The sequence below is a fragment of the Rhinoderma darwinii genome, chromosome 1 (genome assembly GCF_050947455.1).
Source record: "Rhinoderma darwinii isolate aRhiDar2 chromosome 1, aRhiDar2.hap1, whole genome shotgun sequence".
NCBI classification, from domain to species: domain Eukaryota; kingdom Metazoa; phylum Chordata; class Amphibia; order Anura; family Rhinodermatidae; genus Rhinoderma; species Rhinoderma darwinii.
Window position 1 is genome coordinate 244,428,030 of NC_134687.1, and position 20,208 is coordinate 244,448,237.

Genomic DNA, 20,208 nt, shown 5'->3' on the forward strand with positions numbered 1-20,208 from the left:
GTGGTGCCAAAACAGTGGAAAACCCCCAAAAGTGACCCCAATTTGGAAACTAGACCCCTTGAGGAATCCATTGTAGTTTTCTTGGGGTGCATGCGACTTTTTGATCAGTTTTTATTCTATTTTTAGGTGGCGTGATGACTAAAAAACAGCAATTCTACTGTTGTTTTTTTATTCTATTTTTTTTTACAGCGTTCACCGTGTGCTATAAATGACATATTCACTTTATTCTGCAGGGTGATACGATTACGGCGATACCATATGTTTATATTTTTATTTTATGTCTTATGGCGTTTGCACAATAAAATACATTTTGTAAAAAATCATTCACTCTTTGTGTTACCTTATTCTAAGCGCCAGAACTTTTTTATTTTTCAATCAATAAAGCCGTGCGAGGACTTATTTTTTGCGTAATATATATTTTTATTAATAATAAATGACTGATAAGGTAAAAAGGGGGATTTTTACTTTTAATACTTTTAAAACTTTTATTTTCTTATTTTTACACATCTTTTTTTTACTTTTTTTTTACTTTATTACTTTGTCCCACTAGGGGACTTGAGGGCAGGAGGCCCTGATCACAATTCTAATACACTGCACTACATGCGTAGTGCAGTGTATTAGAACTGTCAGCTACTCACTGACAGCAAGCATAGTGGGTCAACGTCAGGACCCACTAGGCTTCCGTCTATGGCATAGCCGGACGCCATTGTTTGGTGCCCGGTTGCCATAGTCACCATCGCCGGCCGCTATCGTGTAGCAGGCCGGCGATGGCAGCTTAACCCCTAAAAAGCTGCGATCTCTATAGAACGCGGCTTTTAAGGGGTTAATCAGCGGGGACACAGCGATCGGTCCCCGCTGTAGGAGCTGTGACAGCTGCTGTACGAGACAGCAGCTGTCACAGCTCCTGTATGTGTCGGGAGGACGGCCGAAACGGCCGTTATTCCCGAGACGTACTATTAGGTCATGGAGCGCGAACGATACAGCTGCCATGACCTAATAGTACGTCCAGGAGCGGGAAGGGGTTAATAAAAAGGAGGCAGAGATTCTTCCTTCCCATCGTTCCTAAGATTGTCCTATTGATCTACTTCCTGACATCTCACCTCGTGGACGGGTCTGTCCTCTCTCCTTGCCAGAGACCCAGGCCATGTTGGCCTAAGTCAAGGAAAACCTTGAGAGAGGGTTTATCCGGAAATCTTCTTAGCCAGATTATTTTTTGTTAAAAAAAAAAGATGGATCACTTCGACCATGTATCTATTACCGTGGCTTGAATCCGATCACAGTCAAAAACAAGTACCCCTTGCCGCTAATCTCAGAGATTATGGACTATAAGAGGGTAGGAGGAACAATCTTCTACCTGGTTGACTGGAGGGGATTTGGTACTGAGGAGAGATCTTGGGAACCTGAAGAGAACGTCAATGCCCCAACTCTCATCAAGAGGTTCCTCTTATGCTCTGGACCTAAGAAGAGGGGGCTTAAGGTGGGGTACTGTTGTCGATGACAGTTTGTTATGCCGGCGTCTCCCTCCCCAGAGATGCCAGCACACACGGCTGCAGCTCCCCTCTGCGTCCCGTAGGGTGCGCGCACCTGTGTAAGTTTCCCTAGCCAATCCCGTTACACCCTGGACTTTAAATAGTGCTCTGCATTTCCTTTCCTTGCCTGAGTGTTGTTGTTGTCTTCCCATGTTAGTTAAGCAAATAGTCCCTTAGTTGTATCCTGTTTCCGTATCCTGTATCCTGTAACTGTGTTAGGCCTCATGCACACGACCGTAAAAACTCCCGTTATTACGGGTCGTAATTACGACCCGTAATAACGGGCTCATAGACTTCTATTGGCGACGAGTGCCTTCCCGTTTTCTCACGGGAAGGTGCCCGTGCCGTTGAAAAAGATAGAACATGTCCTATTTCAGGCCGTAATAACGGCACGGACAGTCCATAGAAGTCTATGGAGCTCTCGTAATGACGGGTGGCTACATGTGTGCACCCGTCATTACGGCAGCGTTGCTAAGCGACGTCAGTAAATAGTCACTGTCCAGGGAGCTGAAAGAGTTAACTGATCGGCAGTAACTCTTTCAGCACCCTGGACAGTGACTACCGATCAGTATAAACCTGTAAAAAATAAAAATAAAAGACGTTCATACTTACCGACAACTTCCTGCTTCCTCCAGTCCGGTCTCCCGCCCGTTGCCTTGGTGACGCGTCCCTCTCGACATCCGGCCCGACGTCCTGGATGACGTTTGAGGCCATGTGACCGCTGCAGCCAATCACAGATCAATCACAGGCTGCAGCGGTCACATGGACTGCCGCGTCATCCAGGGATGTCGGGCTGGATGTGAAGAGAGGGACGCGTCACCAAGACAACGGCCGGGTAAGTATGAATTTCTTTAACTTTTATTACAGAAAAGGCTGTCCCTTCTCTCTATCCTGCACTGATAGAGAGAAGGGGCTGCCGATTAGTGCAGCGCTATTTTGCCGCCAAAAACGTGCCCGTAAATACGGGTGGAATACGGGTGACACCGGACCCATATTTACGGGCACGGGTTCGTAAATACTGGTGCAAAACGGGTGGAATACGTGTGACACCGGACCCGTATTTACGCCAGTATTTACGGGTGGGGAAAAATACGGTCGTGTGCATGAGGCCTTAGTTCGTGAGCTGAACTCTAGTATTGGAGTCGTGTCTGTTCCATCTGCCACGTCCAGTGTCATATGCCACGCCAAGCGTTGTCTGCCACGCCAAGCGTCATCTGTGCCACTAATGTTCTGTGCCAAAATGTTTGCTACATCTCCTGTCTGCCTGGACTCTCATACAGGTATTTTTGTGCTAAAACTTTTGCATTGACTGTTGTTTGGCCAGCTGCCACTCAGCTATGGCAGAGCAGCCTAGTGGGTCCACAGACACCAGAATCGAGAATCGTGGAATTATTAAGAGTGTAATAAGAAGGGAAATGAGGTTTGGGGAAAGTTGGTATAACAACTAAAAAATAACTTTTATTAGTTATATTTAAGATATTGCAGAGTACACAAAAATAGTAAAATATAGGCAGATTTTGGGTAATATCTTTACCCTGCAGAATCAATAGGTTGGATGTCCCCAATTAATAAACCAACTTATCTTTCAAACTTCACGTTATGTTTTTATATTATTAGTTAGCTGATTCTAGCCTACTAAATTATTGTTATAAAGCAGAATGATTCTAGACTATAATTAGTTGTTCTAGATCAGTTAACCCCTTTATTTTAATAATTAATATTCCATTATATTGTGTAGGTATGGTGTGAATGTATACATTTTATGCAGCGCTACAATGCATGCAGATCGCTGAAAAGCACGGAGCTACCAGACCACATTGAGATGGTAATGAATGGGATAGTAACTGCTAGTGTTAGATTTTGACAGGTGCCGCTTTACAGAGCGGCTGCAGTGACCAGTTCTGTCAGACCAGATAAAGCTTTGTGGCTGGGGAGACTAGCTGCAGCAATTGGCTTGCGCCACGCTAACTCCCAGACAGTCCTGGGTGACAGATGGAGGGTTAACTGTACTAACTAAATAAATGTGAAGAGATTGATTCCTAAACTGCCTACAAACATCCCGACGCGTGTTTCGTTGAGTGTACAGTATCTCGGCTTCTTCTAGGGGCCTAGAAGCCTCCTGCCTTCGATTCCCACTGACGGAGAAATTTCTCTGAAATACCATAGGAAAAGTCTCCAGAAACAATTGTAGGCTCAGATTCCGGCTCCTCACGTTCTCAGATAGGGTTCGCCCATGCCAGAGCTTTGCCAGAGAGGAGAGAGACAATAAAAGTGACCTTGGTCACATCAGAGGGGAAAGATGAGCGTGTAACTTAAAGTGGATCTGGCACTGGTTGATGAAACCTCCGCAGGTTTTTGCATCTCCATCGTAATGAAGTGGTATGGGCAATGAAAATCCTGGCACAGAACTGACAGGAGGGATAGCAGGTGGTGGAGTAGTGGGAACAGCCAAAGAAGGAAGATCCAAATGAGTAATAATTGAGTTAACAGCCTGTAGGAGCTGATTCTGTCGTGCGCAAATTTACGCATGTCCGCTTGCATCAACTGGACCACTGTCTTGGGTTAAGCAGCGGGATCCAGTGCCTGGAAATACTGTAACAACTTGCAGGTACAGTATGTGGACCCATTGGTCCACTTCGCCATAACAAAGCAGCTGCTGATCAACAGAGTCTGTGAGAGTCAGTAAAGATAGAGTACCTGGAAGGTCAGAAGTGGATATATGCCAGAGAGTCAGAAGGAAGCAGGCCTGTGCAGGATAATGAAGTTCAGCTAGGAAACTGAACTGGAGTAGTGCAGTCGTCTCGGACACTGAACTTGGCTAGGTTACCGGACTCAGATGGTGAAGTAGTCTCAGACACTCGGTTTGGCACGGGCACTGGACACAAATGGTGAAGTTGTCTCAGACATTCGGTTTGGCAAGGGCACTGGACACAGATGGTGAAGTCGTCTCGGACACTCGACTTAGGCACTAGAACTAGGCACAGATACCGGATACGGGAAATAGGATTCAGTATACAGGATACAGCTAGGGAACCATTTGCAAGACAAACGTAGGGAAGACACAACATTGCTCAGGCAAGGTGGAAGTGGGCAGAGTCCTTCTTAAAGTCCCGGGTGTGCTTGGATTGGACAGGGATTAAGTCAGGGACGAGCACGCGCGCACGCCCTAAGTGTAACGGCAGAGGGAAAGAGCAGTGTGTGCCGGCGTCTCTCTGGAGGAGGAGACACCGGCAAGTCCTGAGAGGCCTGCTTCCACGGCTGCCAGTAAGTGAGGAATGCCGGCGGTCAGCGACCGCGGGCATTACAGATAGTTGGATAGATCCATACTTGGTTGGATATACATACCTGACAGCTGAAGTAAATAACATTGATTATCTCAAAACAATGGCACCTGTCAGATTGCAGGGATATATTAGGCAGCAAGTGAACAGTTAATTCTTGAAGTTGATGTGTTGGAAGCAGGAGACATGCGCAAGCGAAGAATCTGAGCAGCAGCCAGGCTCATCTCAATGCAGCAGCCAGGCTCATCTTTCTGACGAACCACTACACCAACACCTCTACCCTCTGCCAATCACTACACTAGTTGCCCATCCCCTTCAGAATTAAATTCAAACTTATTATTCTCACCCAGAAAGCTCTCCACTGTGCTGCACCTCCATACTTCTCCTCCCTCATCTCTGTCTACCAGCCTACTCGCGCTCTACGTTCTGCCAACGGCCTAAGATTAAAATCCTTCATAATCCGAACCTCTCACTAACGTCTCCAAGATTTTTCTCGTGCTGCACCAGTCCCCTGGAATGCGCTACCACACACAATCAGATTAATTCCCAATATCCACAGTTTTAAACGAGCCCTGAAAACACATCTTTTTAGACAGGCCCAGGGCCAGCCTTAGGGATGTGCGAGCTGTGAATTCGCATAGGGCGCATCACTCCAGCAGGTGGAAGGGGGCGCTGCGCTGGCTCCCTTTCCCTGCTTCTTTCAGAAGCACCCAGGCCCGGCAACTCAGCAGTCGCCTTTCCGCCTAGGCGCTTCTTCACTTAGTGGCGTCGCTACCGCTGTAGCAGCCATAGCAGCTGCTAGTGGCGACACCGGCCATAAGGCGGTGGCGCCACTAGCAGCCCCTGCGGCTGCTACAGCGGTAGAGACGGCACTATAGCACAGCAGGGAGGTATCTCCCTGCTCTGTTATCTACTAGCGCTACTGTAGCTCCCTGAAGGAGTGGAATCCCAGTGTGGCCGGGGATTCCGGTCCTGGAGTGCTCTTTGATGTCTCTGTCCATATATGGACAGTGACATCAGGGGAAACTCCTGCAGCGAAATCCCCGTTCACAGCGTTGCAGATGCTGTGACCGGGGATTCTACTCCAGGAGAAGCCAATGACGTCATTGTCCATAAATGGACACAGGCGACAGGAGCTTCTCCTGGAGTGGAATCCCCAGTCACAGCGTCGGCAATGCTGTGGACGGGGATTCCGCTGCAGGAGTTTCCCCTGAAGTCACTGTGCATATATGGACAGAGACATCAAGGAGAGCTCCAGGAGCGGAATCCCCGGCCACACAGGGATTCTGCTCCTTCAGGGAGCTACAGTGGTGCTATCTACAGGAAGGGGGGGTTGCTATCTACAAGGGGGCTGTGGGCTGTGTGGCACTACCAACCAGGGGGCTGTGTGGCACTCCCAACCAGGTGGCTGTGTGGCGCTCCCTACCAGGGGGCTGTGTGGCGCTCCCTACCAGGGGGCTGTGTGGAGCTCCCTACCAGGGGGCTGTGTGGCGCTCTCTACAGGGGCTGTGTGACACTATCTACAAGGGGGCTGTGTGGCGCTATCTACAAGCGGGATGTGTGGCGCTACCTACAAGGGGGCTATGTGGCGCTATCTACAAGGTGGTCGTGTGGCGCTACCTACAAGGGGGCTGTATGGCGCTACCTACAGGGGGAATCTGTGAGTGATGGGCTGATGGTCATTTTACTGTGAGTTGGAGGCTGAGGGTCATTTTACTGTGAATGGCAAGCTGATGGTCATTTTACTGTGGGTGGGGGGCTGATGGTGTTCAAGTGGTTTCCGTCTCTGACCTCCAATTAAAATTAATAGAAGGCAGAAAATACCTGCGGCGCCCGTTTGGTGCTTTTTTGCATTCGCTTAAGCGGCTTAAGAAGAAACACAAAAAAATGGTTAAACAACGCTGTCACTTCCTGAAGGAATTTTGAGGCAGATTTTTTTTTGCCTTACAAAAAACGCTGTGTAATCATACCCTACGAATGTAGTGCTTTTTTTTTTAGCTGTTTTCTGTCTTTCTGGAAACAATTTTTGGTAGGGGTGCCGTGAGGAAATTTTATTTTTCCAGTGCTGCCTCGAGTCCGAAAAGGTTGGGAAACTCTGTACCAGGCTACAGGATCCCGTCATGGAGCAGCTCAGTTCGTCATGGCTAACGGGGCCTAGGTGAGTAAAATTTTTGTTTTTGTTTGGGGGCACTGTCTACAAGGTGGAGGTGGGGGACTGTATGGCACTGTCTACTAGGGGGAGGTGGGGGGCTGTATGGCACGATCTACAAGGAGGAGGTGCGGGATTATGGCACTGTCTACAGGGAGGCTGCATGGCAAAATTTACAGGGGGCACTATACTGTGTGGGGGCCACTAAGCGGACATTATACTGTGTAGGGGTACTACAGGGGGCATAATACTGTGGGCACAATTAGAGGACAAAATACTGTGTCCTTGAAGGGGTTGTAATATATTATATTATTAAATATTATTATTATACTGTATGGGGGCACTAAAGCGGCATTATAATTTTTTTATGGGACATTTTTTTTTAATGATGGGGTTGGGGCGTCGAAAGATCATTTCGCACAGGGCGCCATCTATCCTAGGGCCGGCCCTGGACAGGCCTATAACATTCCCTAATCTGATTCCTTTCCTTGGCCCCATTAGTCATCAGAATAAGATTCCCTCACACTCCTTGCACCGTACTACATTTCATGTCCATCATACACGGATACTGGCTGGTGACCGGCTCATGCAGCTTTATGTGTACCACCCCATGTGTATAAAAGATGGCTGGACCATTGTACTGAACAAACACTTTTACACTTTGTGTCTCCCTTATTTCCTCATAGAGTGTAAGCTCTTGTGAGCAGGGTACTCAATCCTCATGTCTGAATTGTAAATTAGCTTTGTCACTATGTAATGTCTGATATTGTCTGTTTATGTTCCCTCTAAATTGTAAAGTGCTGCATAATATGCTGGCGCTATATAAATAAAGATTATTATTATTATTGTTATTATTATTATTATTATTATTTTTATTATCTGAGTGACATTAACAAGGGCCAAATTGTGATAGCTAGACGACGGTCAGAACATCTCCAATACAGAAGGTCTTGTGGGGTGTTCATGGTATGCAGCAGTTAGTACCACCAAAAGTGGTCCAAGAAAGAACAACAAGTGAACCGGCGACAGGGTCATGGACACCCAAAGCTCATTGATGCGCATAGGGATTGAAGGCTATCTCGTCTGGTCTGATTCCACAAAGGAGCTACTATAGCACAAATTATTGCAAAAGTTAATGTTGTTTGTGAGAAAATCAGAACTGGACCATAGTGCAATGGAAAACACTAGAAACAGAAGGAGTCATGCACTATTGTAATACAATTTGCCAATGGCATAGAAAAATAATTTTTATTGGACAATACAAAATACATAGAGTTAAAAAAGACTACAAATCTGAAGACTGTACACCTCCCAAGTGGTGAGGATGAACCTAAAGGAACCGCTCCTTATATTGGCGGTTGCAGGAGGAAAGAGCTTAACTGACAGATAGCAAATACTAACTAGGACTAAGGCAGAAAATACAAAAAAGTAGTACTAGGCATAGAAGTCAGGGTATGTAAATGTAAGTAAGTACCAACATACATACAGCCAGAGTCACAAAAGTAAACGAAGGTAAATATTGTGAATGGATTCCAAACTGAGCAAAAAAAATGTGTGCTCACAAAGAATCCTCACAAAATAGACAAAGTCTTCCCAGAATATTATCGCCACAAAAAAGGAGCAAGTAAATATGTAAAGCACAGCATAGAGTGTTACTAACCCATATGGTTCCTGTAGTTCAGTATCTTCCTGAGTACAGAGAGACCCCGACGCGCGTTTCGCGTGGATGGCTTTTTCAAAAGGGGTATACTAACTTCAACTAAAGCCTTCCACTTTAAATATGCTTGAGTAATCCGATCAGCTGTTAAGATTTGACCAATGGGATCTCCCCGGCCGTGCCTGTCAGGTTAAGACACCGCGAGACTCACGCACCTGAGAGCCGAGCTCCCACTGCGCACGCGCGGCTCCGGAAACCACGCATGCGCAGAAGAGAACAAAGGGCAGACAGAGCCAAAGCCAGCGGTGACGCGCCTGACAGGCAGGGCCGGTACAAACACTCATAGAATGAGACACCCAGGGTAAGTTCCAAATTGAAACAGATTTTAATGCTCCGGAAAAATAAATAAAATAAATAAAAGATAATCTGTTATATACATTTCTAGTGGGACAAAATTAAGGAAGACTATGTAATATATCAAAAACCCCGAAGGGGGGAAGGGAATAGTGACAAGTGACAACCATATATGCAGTGATAAACAAATACAATATAGAAATCAAATAAATAAATAAACATTTATCATTTCATATAAATAAATGAATAAGCTGAAAGTGCACAGAAATAAATCCCTAATAAACTGACATAATAATATTATGTTAACAGCAAACAATGCTGAAAAACAACAACAGTGAAAGACGCCCCCACCGCGAGGAGGGGGATATATTGTAACTGACTAAACAGTGACAATATATGTTTACTCCAAAAAGTATATCAATCCTACGACATTTGAATAAAACATACATAATGTGATTAAATTGTAATAACAGTGAGTGAAAAATAAAAATAAAAATATATAATAGTAAAAAATAAAAAACGTTTTTTATTTTTTACTATTATATTTTTTTATTTTTATTTTTTACTCACTGTTATTACAATTTAATCACATTATGTATGTTTTATTCAAATGTCGTAGGATTGATATACTTTTTGGAGTAAACATATATTGTCACTGTTTAGTCAGTTACAATATATCCCCCTCCTCGCGGTGGGGGCGTCTTTCACTGTTGTTGTTTTTCAGCATTGTTTGCTGTTAACATAATATTATTATGTCAGTTTATTAGGGATTTATTTCTGTGCACTTTCAGCTTATTCATTTATTTATATGAAATGATAAATGTTTATTTATTTATTTGATTTCTATATTGTATTTGTTTATCACTGCATATATGGTTGTCACTTGTCACTATTCCCTTCCCCCCTTCGGGGTTTTTGATATATTACATAGTCTTCCTTAATTTTGTCCCACTAGAAATGTATATAACAGATTATCTTTTATTTATTTTATTTATTTTTCCGGAGCATTAAAATCTGTTTCAATTTGGAACTTACCCTGGGTGTCTCATTCTATGAGTGTTTGTACCGGCCCTGCCTGTCAGGCGCGTCACCGCTGGCTTTGGCTCTGTCTGCCCTTTGTTCTCTTCTGCGCATGCGTGGTTTCCGGAGCCGCGCGTGCGCAGTGGGAGCTCGGCTCTCAGGTGCGTGAGTCTCGCGGTGTCTTAACCTGACAGGCACGGCCGGGGAGATCCCATTGGTCAAATCTTAACAGCTGATCGGATTACTCAAGCATATTTAAAGTGGAAGGCTTTAGTTGAAGTTAGTATACCCCTTTTGAAAAAGCCATCCACGCGAAACGCGCGTCGGGGTCTCTCTGTACTCAGGAAGATACTGAACTACAGGAACCATATGGGTTAGTAACACTCTATGCTGTGCTTTACATATTTACTTGCTCCTTTTTTGTGGCGATAATATTCTGGGAAGACTTTGTCTATTTTGTGAGGATTCTTTGTGAGCACACATTTTTTTTGCTCAGTTTGGAATCCATTCACAATATTTACCTTCGTTTACTTTTGTGACTCTGGCTGTATGTATGTTGGTACTTACTTACATTTACATACCCTGACTTCTATGCCTAGTACTACTTTTTTGTATTTTCTGCCTTAGTCCTAGTTAGTATTTGCTATCTGTCAGTTAAGCTCTTTCCTCCTGCAACCGCCAATATAAGGAGCGGTTCCTTTAGGTTCATCCTCACCACTTGGGAGGTGTACAGTCTTCAGATTTGTAGTCTTTTTTAACTCTATGTATTTTGTATTGTCCAATAAAAATTATTTTTCTATGCCATTGGCAAATTGTATTACAATAGTGCATGACTCCTTCTGTTTCTAGTGTTTTTCATAATTATTTTGGAGTTTCTATTCTGACAAAGGGAGGTTTAAATCCGCACATGCTGGTGACCTAGCCCTCATAACCATTTTCCTGTTGAGACATATGTTTATAAATAGTGCAATGGAAGAAGATATCTTGGTCTGATGAATCACGTTTTCTTTTACATCAGGTGGACGTCTGGGTGCATGTGCGCTGCTTACCTAAAGAAGAGATGGTGCCAGGATGCACTATCGAAAAAAGGCAAGCTGGTGGAGGCAATGTGGTGTGCTAGGCAATGTTCTGCTGGGAAACCTTTGGTCCTTTAATTCATGGGGATGTTGGATGTTACTTTGACATGTACCACCTACCTAAACATTGTTGCAGACCAAGTACACGCCTTAATGGCAACAGGGGCTTATTTCAGTAGGATAATACACCCTGCTACATTGAAAAATTGTTTAGGAATGGCTTGAGGAACATCTCAAAGAATTCTCGCTGTTGACTTGGCCTCCAAGTTCCCCAGATCTCAATCCAATTGTACATCTGAGGGATTTGCTGGAAAAACAAGTCTGATTATAGGACATTTATCACCAGTCACCCAACCACCGATCGCTAGAACTGGGGACCTCAGAATCCCTACCCACCCACTGGCACAACAGCAGTGACAAACAGTTTGTATGGAGTGTGCTGCGGTTTCATACTACTCTATGGGAGTTACGGACACAAACGAGCCATGTCACACACTTTATAATATATCTTACAAGGGGAAAGTGGTATTTTCCTCTAGCAACTTGTAGATCCACTTCCCTAGACTGTGGGCTCTCTGTAAGTATTCCGAAACCTTTTTAGTCACTAAAAAGTTGCCCCCACCTCCCTCTGTTCTCCCTAGCTGAGATTTTTGAGGATGGATTGGCATGAACTTCACTCAAGTCAGTGACTTCATTAACGACTGCTTGTACGGTCTTTTGAATACTTTTATTCTACTTACACTCTCCCAAGGTCTGGGGTGTTCCTCGTTAAAAAAAAAAACATTTTAATAAATTACTTCACTAAAGATTGTGGACCAATGGTGTCTGATCCCTTAGTTACAACTAACAATCTCTCTTTTTAGGTCAGCCCCATAGAATCTTAATGCCGAACCTGGGCATCTGATCTACCCTCATACCTGCTTCCCCGTCCTTTCTTGTCCTCGTGTTGTCCTCTCCTACTTTCTCTCTTCCTTTTGTACCCTTTAATGATAACATTTATACCTGTACCTTTCCTTATCTTTACATTATTTCTGTAGTTTGTTCAGGAGGCATGGTGACATAGGTAAGAAATGTGCAAAAATATCCCAAGATGTGATTGAGTTCCTCGACCTAAAAATCATGATGGAGGGCTCCAGAGTCAAAACTACCCTTCATCGGAAAGAAACTTAGACCAACAGCCTCTTACACTATCAGAGCTTTCATCCGCCACATCTCAAAAATGGAATACCAGTGGGACAATTCCTTAGAATTAGAAGAATTTGCAGTGAACAACAAGACTTTAGGGACCATGCGAGGGACCTAAGCAACAGATTCAAGGTAAGAGGATACCCCCATAAGTTCATCACCAAAGCATATCAAAGAGCCCTTAATAGCAACAGGAACTAAATCCTCAAACCTAAACATCGCATTCAGGATAATAAGATCAAAGTTACCACCACATATAACAACCAATGGAAAGATGTTGTCCAAGTTTTGCATAAAAATTGGAACATTATATTATGTGAACCAAAAGGATTTCCACATATTGCTGAGAGACCCCTTTTGACGGCCAAAAAGGCCCGAAATCTAGGAGATCGAATCAAGAGAAGTCATTTCTCCAGACTCAAGATGCATCTAGGTAGGGGGATCAAGCTCAAAGGCTCATACGCCTGTGGGGACTGCAGTATCTGTCAATTTACAAATCCCACGGATGTATTTATAGATCCTATCGACTAACAAACGTATCAATTAAAATCATACATCAATTGCCATAGCAAGAATGTTATTTATGCACTTACCTGTTCTTGTCCCAAAGTTTATATAGGTCAAACAAGCAATGAACTACGTAAAAGAGTACAACAACATATATCAAACATCACCCTGGCAGATCGAAATTTCAAACAGAACAAAATCCTGACCTCAGTAGCTTCACATTTTTTACAAAGTCATAAAGGTAAGATCACAAGCTTGAAAGTCTTTGGTCTAGTACAAATACAGTCAAACATCCGAGGTGGTAACATTGTACCTAAATTATTACAACATGAATCCAGATGGATTTATAATTTAAAATGTACAACCCCTAGAGGAATTAATGAAGAACTATTATACACAGGATTCTAGAAAACATAAACTCTTATGTATTTATATACATAATATTACCTACTTACCATAATTATCACCACTAATTTTCTTCATTAGTTATTGGCTCGTCATTTAACAAAAATCAATATCTTTTTTTTAAAAAAAAACTTTGAAGTCTGCTTTATTCAAGATTTAGGAGCTGTATTGGTACCTAATTTTATATGGATGATATTAAACTAAATCAATCTCCCATTCTAATCCTCAGGCCATAGAAATGTACCAACATCAAAAATTGGTCTTCCTCTTAAACATATATAACGTATAGAACTCGAAGAAGCAAGAGAAGATTCTTCATTTTTATTTTTTTTCATGACTATCTCTGTATAAGTATACCTATATATTATACACTTGTTTCTACATTATATTACGCCTTACAAAAAACGCTGTGTAATCATACCCTACGAATGTAGTGCTTTTTTTTTTAGCTGTTTTCTGTCTTTCTGGAAACAATTTTTGGTAGGGGTGCCGTGAGGAAATTTTTTTTTTCCAGTGCTGCCTCGAGTCCGAAAAGGTTGGGAAACTCTGTACCAGGCTACAGGATCCCGTCATGGAGCAGCTCAGTTCGTCATGGGAACGGGGCCTAGGTGAGTAAAATTTTTGTTTTTGTTTGGGGGCACTGTCTACAAGGTGGAGGTGGGGGACTGTATGGCACTGTCTACTAGGGGGAGGTGGGGGGGCTGTATGGCACGATCTACAAGCAGGAGGTGGGGGATTATGGCACTGTCTACAGGGAGGCTGCATGGCAAAATTTACAGGGGGCACTATACTGTGTGGGGGCCACTAAGCGGACATTATTCTGTGTAGGGGTACTACAGGGGGCATAATACTGTGGGCACAATTAGAGGACAAAATACTGTGTCCTTGAAGGGGTTGTAATATATTATATTATTAAATATTATTATTATACTGTATGGGGGCACTAAAGGGGCATTATAATTTTTTTATGGGACATTTTTTTTAATGATGGGGTTGGGGCGTCAAAAGATCATTTCGCACAGGGCGCCATCTATCCTAGGGCCGGCCCTGGACAGGCCTATAACATTCCCTAATCTGATTCCTTTCCTTTGCCCCATTAGTCATCAGAATAAGATTCCCTCACACTCCTTGCACCGTACTACATTTCATGTCCATCATACACGGATACTGGCTGGTGACCGGCTCATGCAGCTTTATGTGTACCACCCCATGTGTATAAAAGATGGCTGGACCATTGTACTGAACAAACACTTTTACACTTTGTGTCTCCCTTATTTCCTCATAGAGTGTAAGCTCTTGTGAGCAGGGTACTCAATCCTCATGTCTGAATTGTAAATTAGCTTTGTCACTATGTAATGTCTGATATTGTCTGTTTATGTTCCCTCTAAATTGTAAAGTGCTGCATAATATGCTGGCGCTATATAAATAAAGATTATTATTATTATTGTTATTATTATTATTATTATTATTATTTTTATTATCTGAGTGACATTAACAAGGGCCAAATTGTGATAGCTAGACGACGGTCAGAACATCTCCAATACAGAAGGTCTTGTGGGGTGTTCATGGTATGCAGCAGTTAGTACCACCAAAAGTGGTCCAAGAAAGAACAACAAGTGAACCGGCGACAGGGTCATGGACACCCAAAGCTCATTGATGCGCATAGGGATTGAAGGCTATCTCGTCTGGTCTGATTCCACAAAGGAGCTACTATAGCACAAATTATTGCAAAAGTTAATGTTGTTTGTGAGAAAATCAGAACTGGACCATAGTGCAATGGAAGAAGATATCTTGGTCTGATGAATCACGTTTTCTTTTACATCAGGTGGACGTCTGGGTGCATGTGCGCTGCTTACCTAAAGAAGAGATGGTGCCAGGATGCACTATCGAAAAAAGGCAAGCTGGTGGAGGCAATGTGGTGCGCTGGGCAATGTTCTGCTGGGAAACCTTTGGTCCTTTAATTCATGGGGATGTTGGATGTTACTTTGACATGTACCACCTACCTAAACATTGTTGCAGACCAAGTACACGCCTTAATGGCAACAGGGGCTTATTTCAGTAGGATAATACACCCTGCTACATTGAAAAATTGTTTAGGAATGGCTTGAGGAACATCTCAAAGAATTCTCGCTGTTGACTTGGCCTCCAAGTTCCCCAGATCTCAATCCAATTGTACATCTGAGGGATTTTCTGGAAAAACAAGTCTGATTATAGGACATTTATCACCTGTCCCACCACCGATCGCTAGAACTGGGGACCTCAGAATCCCTACCCACCCACTGGCACAACAGCAGTGACAAACAGTTTGTATGGAGTGTGCTGCGGTTTCATACTACTCTATGGAAGTTACGGACACAAACGAGCCATGTCACAAACTTTATAATATATCTTACAAGGGGAAAGTGGTATTTTCCTCTAGCAACTTGTAGATCCACTTCCCTAGACTGTGGGCTCTCTGTAAGTATTCCGAAACCTTTTTAGTCACTAAAAAGTTGCCCCCACCTCCCTCTGTTCTCCCTATCTGAGATTTTTGAGGATGGATTGGCATGAACTTCACTCAAGTCAGTGACTTCATTAACGACTGCTTGTACGGTCTTTTGAATACTTTTATTCTACTTACACTCTCCCAAGGTCTGGCGTGTTCCTCGTTAAAAAAAAACATTTTAATAAATTACTTCACTAAAGAGTGTGGACCAATGGTGTCTGATCCCTTAGTTACAACTAACAATCTCTCTTTTTAGGTCAGCCCCATAGAATCTTAATGCCGAACCTGGGCATCTGATCTACCCTCATACCTGCTTCCCCGTCCTTTCTTGTCCTCGTGTTGTCCTCTCCTACTTTCTCTCTTCCTTTTGTACCCTTTAATGATAACATTTATACCTGTACCTTTCCTTATCTTTACATTATTTCTGTAGTTTGTTCAGGAGGCATGGTGACATAAGTAAGAAATGTGCAAAAATATCCCAAGATGTGATTGAGTTCCTCGACCTAAAAATCATGATGGAGGGCTCCAGAGTCAAAACTACCCTTCATCGGAAAGAAACTTAGACCAACAGCCTCTTACACTATCAGAGCTTTCATCCGCCACATCTCAAAAATGGAATACCAGTGGGACAATTCCTTAGAATTAGAAGAAATTGCAGTGAACAACAAGACTTTAGGGACCATGCGAGGGACCTAAGCAACAGATTCAAGGTAAGAGGATACCCCCATAAGTTCATCACCAAAGCATATCAAAGAGCCCTTAATAGCAACAGGAACTAAATCCTCAAACCTAAACATCGCATTCAGGATAATAAGATCAAAGTTACCACCACATATAACAACCAATGGAAAGATGTTGTCCAAGTTTTGCATAAAAATTGGAACATTATATTATGTGAACCAAAAGGATTTCCACATATTGCTGAGAGACCCCTTTTGACGGCAAAAAAGGCCCGAAATCTAGGAGATCGAATCAAGAGAAGTCATTTCTCCAGACGCAAGATGCATCTAGGTAGGGGGATCAAGCTCAAAGGCTCATACGCCTGTGGGGACTGCAGTATCTGTCAATTTACAAATCCCACGGATGTATTTATAGATCCTATCGACCAACAAACGTATCAATTAAAATCATACATCAATTGCCATAGCAAGAATGTTATTTATGCACTTACCTGTTCTTGTCCCAAAGTTTATATAGGTCAAACAAGCAATGAACTACGTAAAAGAGTACAACAACATATATCAAACATCACCCTGGCAGATCGAAATTTCAAACAGAACAAAATCCTGACCTCAGTAGCTTCACATTTTTTACAAAGTCATAAAGGTAAGATCACAAGCTTGAAAGTCTTTGGTCTAGTACAAATACAGTCAAACATCCGAGGTGGTAACATTGTACCTAAATTATTACAACATGAATCCAGATGGATTTATAATTTAAAATGTACAACCCCTAGAGGAATTAATGAAGAACTATTATACACAGGATTCTAGAAAACATAAACTCTTATGTATTTATATACATAATATTACCTACTTACCATAATTATCACCACTAATTTTCTTCATTAGTTATTGGCTCGTCATTTAACAAAAATCAATATCTTTTTTTAAAAAAAAAACTTTGAAGTCTGCTTTATTCAAGATTTAGGAGCTGTATTGGTACCTAATTTTATATGGATGATATTAAACTAAATCAATCTCCCATTCTAATCCTTAGGCCATAGAAATGTACCAACATCAAAAATTGGTCTTCCTCTTAAACATATATAACGTATAGAACTCGAAGAAGCAAGAGAAGATTCTTCATTTTTATTTTTTTTCATGACTATCTCTGTATAAGTATACCTATATATTATACACTTGTTTCTACATTATATTACGCCTCCCGGGTGGGATCAAAAGCCCCATCCCATGTCCTTAGCCTGCTTTCTCCCTCTCTCTTGTGCGAGTTTTAGGTCTGGTCTGGTGGTTGGTGGGTGACGCATGTCCACGCAAACATTGGTTTTAATATAGTAACTTAGTACTTAGCTTTATTTTAGGGATAATGACGTTTGTTTTTTTAAAACGGGTACATATGTGTATGGTATGTTTGAGTATGCAAGGGAATACATGTTTGGGTCTATGGTATAAATAGATATGTTTTTGTTGCGCACTATGCTATCATGTATCACTAATTAATAGATATATTTTTTTTCTGGACATATTATTTACCAATGTTGGTACCAACAGGACACAGATATCTATTTCCAATATGGGAAATTCTACATATAATTTAATGTTTTCACTTCAATTCACTGGTCTCATCACCTGGTTTTTCGTAGGGTATTTTTGTGTGGTCATGCTCCACTGTCGCACTGGGCATGGCAGGGGAGCCGCACCATGCTGGTTTTTGGTGTCGGCTCTGACGCGTGCGCACTGTGTACTGATGGGGTTGTTGGCGGGTGCTCATTTGCACGTGTGCGGAGTCCCGGCTGCTTCTCTGTCGCACTGCGCATGCGCGGGGTGCCGCTCCATGTTGGACTTGGTGTCCGTAGCGGCGCATGTGTACTGTGTACAGACGGGGCCTCTGTCATTTGCTCATCTGCGCGTGCCTCTGGCACATGCGCGGTGCACACTGACGGATGCCGAACACCAACAGCCCGGCGCTTGCACCTGAAGAGAGGGAGAGGTAAGTGTGCGAAATTATGCACACATCTTTCCATCATTCAAAAATCTAACTAATGTTTATATATAACATTATGCATCGTACTATAGTATTACCCCTGAGGAAGCCATGTTGTGGTGATACGAGCGGGGGCATCCAGACCCCTTCGTTCGCCTCCTTTTGTATATTCTATGATCTGGTAGGATTTGCACACTTTATGCCTGTACACCTTACTATTTGATGCAATATTTGGTTTACTCAGATCCATACTACAACATTTATTGGAGGAGTTTATAGGTAGGTTCTTTTCTGGGGTTTCCGATACTGGCTACTTATCAGGGTGGCATCCCCCAGGAAACCAGCTCTAGCATGCATTTGCTTTTTAAATGTATTTAACTATGTCTATGTGGTGTAATTGTTATTAATACAATTTATACTTTTTTTGATACATCTAGTGTCTATAGACTTTTTGCCATATACATATCCTTGTGTATGTGTCTTTTGTCCTTTCCAATGTACTATTTAATGATAACATTTATACCTGTAAGTTAGTGTACCTTTTAAGCCGTTGTTTTACGATCAGGGGTGAATGACTGTTCACTATTGTATTGCGTGTTATACCTAGATACCCATTCACCTGCATTTTTTTATTTCTCTTGTTCCCTCTTTTGCTCCTGCATAGAACCTCAGTAAAGATTGGTGTGATATAAAAAATGTGTCTTCAGTAACACCATGAACTAAAGACAACTAGGGGGAGGGGGGTGAAGCTGCAGACTCTCTACCTCAGCCTCATTATAGTCATGCTTCTCCTGGAGAACACAATTAATTTTATGGTCGTTATTAGCATTTCAAAATGAACTAGCTTCACGTCATACAGAAACATAATTTTTTAAATATAAAGATATTCACACAGCTCACTGCAATACTTTGAGTCCCAACATACATCCCCTAATTCCCTTTTTTTCTTCACCGATTTCTTAAAACAAGGTTTGATCTATATTCAGTGGTGGATAAGGTAGACCATAGGCGCTGGGTTGTGCAACAAACTTGGGCCCCCATTCCCCACTGCCGCCCCACCTCACACTGTCTATAGTCAACAACGCCTTTCTGTTTCAGCATTGACAAATGGGTGTTACGATTCCTCTTGTCAAAGGACTGTCTTCCTACATACTGACAATCCAACCATTGCTGACAGCATCACACTGTGTAGGGACACATCCTCCTGACAATGGGAAAGGTAACACCTATTTGTCTATTAGTCTTGGGCTACACAAAGACTTTTTGTGGAATACAAGAATTTCCTATAGCAGACATGTCAGGAGAGGGGACAGATACTCTATAAATCCAGTGACTCACAGATGATGTCTTCTCTTATGGGAGCCGTTCGATTTTCTTTACGTCTCCATCTGACACAAACCGCTATGGCAACTTCTCCTGATGATTGCAGAGTTTCCTGATGAGAAATCTTTGCCCCTCGCTTCTGCAGCCATTTCCAGCGTCTATAGAAACACAAAAGTTCAGACACAAAACCCCCTATATTGTTCTATACCGCAGAACAGATCTTTAAGCAAATTCAGACCGTAGACCCATTGTAAAGGATTTGCCAGACACAGCTTCTGTGTCGACGCCCGTGGTTAATGAGTCTGCATCTGCTTCTAGGTCTGATAGAGTGACTTGATCTGCTACCACTCAGACTGGTAGGCTGAGGAGTGGGAGAACCTATCGCAGCCTGGCCAGACGGAGCTAGATCCCGCCCTCGGTCTATTTATACCTTCATTTCCTGTTCCTCCTTTGCCTGTGATTCTGTCTTGTTTCCTGGCTCTGCTGTTCCTGCTAGTACTATTGACCTCTGCTTCAAATTGACCCTGGCTTTACTGATTACTCGCCTGCTCTGCGTTTGGTACCTCGTACACT